The sequence below is a fragment of the Arachis stenosperma genome, chromosome 9 (genome assembly GCF_014773155.1).
Source record: "Arachis stenosperma cultivar V10309 chromosome 9, arast.V10309.gnm1.PFL2, whole genome shotgun sequence".
In the NCBI taxonomy this organism is placed as follows: domain Eukaryota; kingdom Viridiplantae; phylum Streptophyta; class Magnoliopsida; order Fabales; family Fabaceae; genus Arachis; species Arachis stenosperma.
In genome coordinates, this window is record NC_080385.1 from 21590233 (window position 1) to 21596106 (window position 5874).

Here is a 5874-nt window from a genome sequence, read left to right on the forward strand (position 1 = left end):
TTACTGTTGAAAACTAGATATATGTTATCCCTTATGCTTGAAAATTACTTAAGAACTCAAAACTTGCATGGATATTAATTTTCGTGGTGAAGCAAGGTTAATATTAACTCGACCTTTTTCCATCTTTATGTTCTAATTAAACAAGGCATGCTCTGTCAGGGAGACAAGGTTGCATTACAATATGTTAATCCAAAATTCCGAACCAAGAGTGAAAACACGAATGAAAGCTCAAATTGTTAGAACTCACCAGGGACAGGGAGAGGCCGCGATAGCTCAGGATGGCGAACGGTGGAGGGTGGCTCAACAGTTTCGTGCACGGCGGGCAGAGGACCCAGGATCGGCAGCACCTTCGCAGTGGAGCAGCGACGGCAGCAGAGTTCGCGTGCTTTCAATGACTCTTCGTGGGGTTCTGGTTAATTTGGGGAAGAATGAATTAGAATTTATAGGAGAACTTAAAAAGGCGGAAAGGAGAAATTGAGTTAACAAATCCTCACCTGGTGGCGTTTTATGATGCAATCGCCGCTGATTTGTGGCCCGCGAAGGAGTCCTGCTTTCACAACCTTGTTTTGGAATTGCAGCAATGGGTGTGCTTCGCGGGCTACCAGTTACTCTTCGCGGGTTTTCTTGAAATTTGGGGGGAATCAACTCAGGGTTATAAGAAAAAAAGGGGGCAAAACAAAAATTAGATTGCTTAAGATTGGATCCTCACCTGGCGGCGTTTTGTGATGGAGTCGCCGCTGATGATAAGGCACGCGAAGGAGTTTTGCTTTCCCAGCATGTTTTGCGGCGGCGAGGTGTGTGGCCTCCAGATTTTCGCCGCTATTTACCGTGCCTCACATAGGCGATGGCGGCGTTTTTGGTGGAGTCGCCGCTGATGATTGTGGCACGCGAAGGAGTTCTGCTTTCCCCAGCATGCTTTGCGGCGGTGAGGTGTGTGGCCTCCAAATCTTGGCCGCTATTCATCGTGCCTGGCGTAGTGTGTGGACCTATTCTTCCACCATGTGGATCTTTTAGATATTTTATGGTCCTAATAGACGTATCTTCGAGATGGTCACATGTGTGCTTATTGTCTTCTCGCAACATGGCGTTTGCGAGATGACTTGCTCAAATTATTCAATTAAAAGCATGGTTTCTAGAAAATCTAATCGAAGCAATTTGTCTTGATAATGTTGGTGAATTTACTTCCCAAGCCTTTGATGCTTATTATCTGGCTAATGGAATAAGCGTTGAACATCCAGTAACTCATGTTCACACACAAAATGGGTTAGCAGAATCACTTATTAAATGCCTTCAATTAATTGCTAGACCCTTACTTATAAGAACAAATCTCCCAACCTCGGCTTGGAGGCATGCTATTTTACATGCCGCAACACTTATTCATTTAAGGCCAACAAGTTACCATCAGTTCTCTCCTATTCAATTAGCTTTTGGCCAGCAGCCAAATATTTCCATTTAAGAATATTCGGATGTGCGATATATATTCCCATTACATCACCTAATCGCACCAAAATGGGACCCCAAAGAAAATTGGGGATATATGTTGGATATGATTTTTCCTCTATAGTAAGGTATCTTGAGATACAAACTAGAGATGTATTTAAAGCTAGATTTGCGGATTGTCATTTTGATGAATCAAAATTTTCAATATTAGGGGGAGAGAATAAGCTTCCTGAAAAGAAACTTAATTGGAATGCATCATCCTTAATACTTTAGATCCTCGATAAGGGCAATATGAACTAGAAGTTCAAAAGATTATACATTTGCAAAGAATAGAAAATAAATTTCCTGATGTATTTTTTAATATGAAAAGGATAACTAAATCATATATACCAGCTGAAAATGCTCCAATTCGAATTGATATCCCAGTCGGACAAATAGCCACCGAAACAAATTCACGCCAGAAGCATGAAAGACTTGTCAGTTCCAAAGACAAAAATTCTTGAAAAAGAAAAGAGATAAATGTTATTCCTGTTGAAAAAGACATAGTAAAGACACCTGTAGTTGTCCAAAATTCTAATATAGTTTTAACGTCAGAAGATGTTCAGGTGCCTGAAAATTTTAAAAATGATGAGATCTCGATAAATTATATCTTTACAGGAGAAAAATAAGACCGAAATAAGACAATTGTCAATGAAATATTTTCATATAATGTGGTATTAAATATCATGCATGAAAGTAAGGATCTTGAGCCAAGAACAGTCGAAGAATGTCGACAAAGGAATGATTTGCCAAAATGGGAAGAAGCCATGAAGGCTGAATTAGACTCACTTGCAAAACGTGAAGTCTTTAGACCTGTAGTCCGTACACCATAAGATGTAAAACCTGTTGGATACAGATGGGTATTTGTAAGAAAATAAAATGAGAAAAATGAAGTTGTACCCTACAAAGCTCGACTTGTAGCACAAGGTTTTTCAGAAAGGCCGGTATAGATTATGAAGAAGTATATTTCCCTATAGTGGATGCAATAACATTGCGTTATTTGGTCAGTTTATTCGCATATTATAAACTACATGTGCATTTAATGGATGTGGTAACAGGCTATTTATACAGATCATTAGATCGTGATATCTATATGAAAGTCCTTGAAGGACTAAAGATGTCTAAACAATCCAATGAATATTTACAGGGGTTATACTCAGTTAAATTATAAAGATCTTTATATGGTCTAAAGCAATTTGGACGAATGTGGTATAATCGTCTTATTGAGTATCTGGCCAAAAACAGATTCAAGAATGATGATATCTGTCCATGTATTTTCATAAAGAAATCTGCATCTGAATTTATTATAATTGCTGTGTACGTTGATAATTTAAATATCATTGGAATTCCTGAAGAAATTCCAATAATTATAAAAACTCTAAAAGAAGAATTTGAGATAAAATATCTTGAAAAGACTAAATTTTGTCTCGACTTGCAGATCGAGCATACAAAAAAGGGATCTTCATTCATCAAACAACATACACAGAAAAGATCTTGAAGAGATTTTATATGGATAAGTCACATGCATTAAGTACCCTAATGATCGTAAGGTTTTTGGATGTGGAAAATGATCAATTCCGTCGTAAAGAAGAAAATGAAGATATCCTTGGTCTTGAAGTATTATATCTTAGTGACATTGGAGCGCTAATGTATCTTGCTAATAATACACGACCCGATATATCATTTGCTGTGAATTTACTAGCAATGTATAGTTCATCTCCAACTAGAAGACATTGGAATAAAATCAAACAAATCTTTCGATATCTTCAAGCAACGGTTGATATGGGTTTGTTTTATCCATATGAATCAAAATCACAATTAGTTGGCTATGCAGATGCTAGATACTTATCTGATCCACATAAAGGGAGATATCAAACAGGATACCTATTTAAATATGGTGGTACAGCTATATCATGGAAGTCCACAAAACAGACGATAGCGGCAACGTCCTCTAATCATGCCGAAATACTAGCGATTCATGAAGCAAGTCGCGAGTGTTTTGGGCTCAGGAGTTTGATCTAATATATTTTGTCATCATGTGGACTAATTGATCATAAGATAACTCCAACTGTCCTATTTTAAGATAATACAATATGCATTGTTCAGCTTAAAGGTGGATACATCAAAGGTGATAGAACAAAGTATATTTCTCCCAAATTCTTCTTCACTTATGATCTTTGAAATCAAGGGACAGTTGATGTCCAACAGATCTGCTCAAGTGATAATCTGGCAGATTTATTTACAAAATCACTCTCAGAATCTTCCTTTGAAAAATTCGTACATCAGATTGGGATGTGCCGATTTTGAGATATTAAATGATGTCGATAAAAGGGGGAGACTGTACTCTTTTTCCCTTTGTCAGGTTTTTTTTCCATTGGATTTTTCTTGACAAGATTTTTAATGAGGCAGTCTCCATCACAAAAGGATTTTGTACTCTTTTTCCTTCACTAAAGTTTTTTTCCCATTGAGTTTTTCTTTAGTAAGGTTTTAACGAGGAATAATTTTAAATGGTCATCGAAGGGGGAGTGTTGTGATAAGTGTGAGGTGGATATGAAGTGGATGCCCATTTCTCTATGTTACTTAGGATATTAAGAGAGACTACAATTAATTAAGTTTGAAAATGGTAACCCCTTATATGTATATAAATAAGATAGCGTAGTTGAGACAGAATACACACAATCAATAATAACAATAATTCTCTCTCTTTATATTGTCAATACTAATCTCTCTCTTTTTCATATATGTAATAAATAAATTCGTATCTTTTATATATATTAGTCATTTCTATTAAGATTATAATATTAGTAAATACTAATACTAAAATTATTTATTTATACATTTTATTTTATATTTATTCTTCTTTTTAATTTATTTATTTTATAACACTTGTGTATATAATGAGATTTTTGTTGTTAGCTTTTGAGTGTTTTGGTTTATGTATGGTAAAGAAATAGTACACGTTTACTCAATATATTGTAGTTTTTAATGCTATAGCTTCTGAAGTTTATGTAAGCTGATAGAGATTTTAAATAAAGATAAAATTATTCACTATATATGCATCTATCGTTGAATATTTTTCAAGTTCCTTATATGATGTCTATGATGATATCCTTACAGAAAGGGTGCTTTTTTTTTATAGACTTTATAGAAAAAATTATTGGGTTATTTGCACATAATAGGAATTTAGCTAAAAGAGTCAATAAATTGGTCATGGGATTTAGTTACAACTGGAATAGATTTATTTTAGAAGAATAGGAGTTTTATTTATTTCTTTTGTAATAGATTTGTTATATGCTCTTGTATTTTATTTTTTTTTAATTTTGATTTTATATGTGGTTAGTGTTTTTACACTCAATATTTTTTTCATATGAAATTATTGGTTTTACAGTAAAATATATTTTTAGTCTCTGAAGTTTATAAAAAATTTTAAAAATACTCCTACATTTTATTTTATTTTAATTTTGTCCTCAAAATTTTTGATTTGCATTAAATATATTCTAACAACTAAATTTTCAAAAAATTTAGGATTAATCCAGTAATAATGCATGATAACTATGTCTGAATTGCATGTGTTGAAGGTTATTTTTGTGAAATTGTTGCTAAATTAATTCTAATTTTTTTGAAAAATTAGCCACCGGGGATATATTTAATGCAAATCGAAAAGTTTTAGAATAAAATTAAAATAAAATAAAATTTAGGGATATTTTTAAAATTTTTAACAAATTTCAAGAAAAAAAAATATATTTTACCCTTGCTTCTATTTTTGATATAAAAATATATTTTGCTAATTTTTATATATTATTTTTATTTTATTAAATAAATATTAATTTTATTATAAAAATTAATTAATAATATCTATTTAAATATCTAAATTAAAATGATAGAATAATATAAAAAATTTATTTAAGTTGATGTCTATTTTAGTAATTTTTTATCTAAAAGTAATTTTGAATAGTGTAATCCAAACAATATTTACTTTACTATAATCTATTTTGATATAAAGATTACCAAATATAAATCACTTTAACACAAATTTACTTTTCATCAAAATTAAGTTTGCAAAATTAATTTTATGCAAACTCTCATTTACAAACTGAAATCCAAACACACACTTAATAATCTAAATTTTTCTTTTTATTTTGATGCTATAATTAGATTATAACTGAATTTTGTAATATAATTTTGGAGTTTTTTTTATTATAATATATATGATTATATCACGAGGATGAACTTTGATTTGGAATTTGATTACTACTTTGAGCGAGTTTGATTATAATTAGATTATGTAATATGATTTTGGAACGTGTTTGACTATAACATGAAAATGAACTTTGTTTTCAATTCTTGAGTTTGATTATAGCTTAAATGCGCATATATATATATATATATATATAT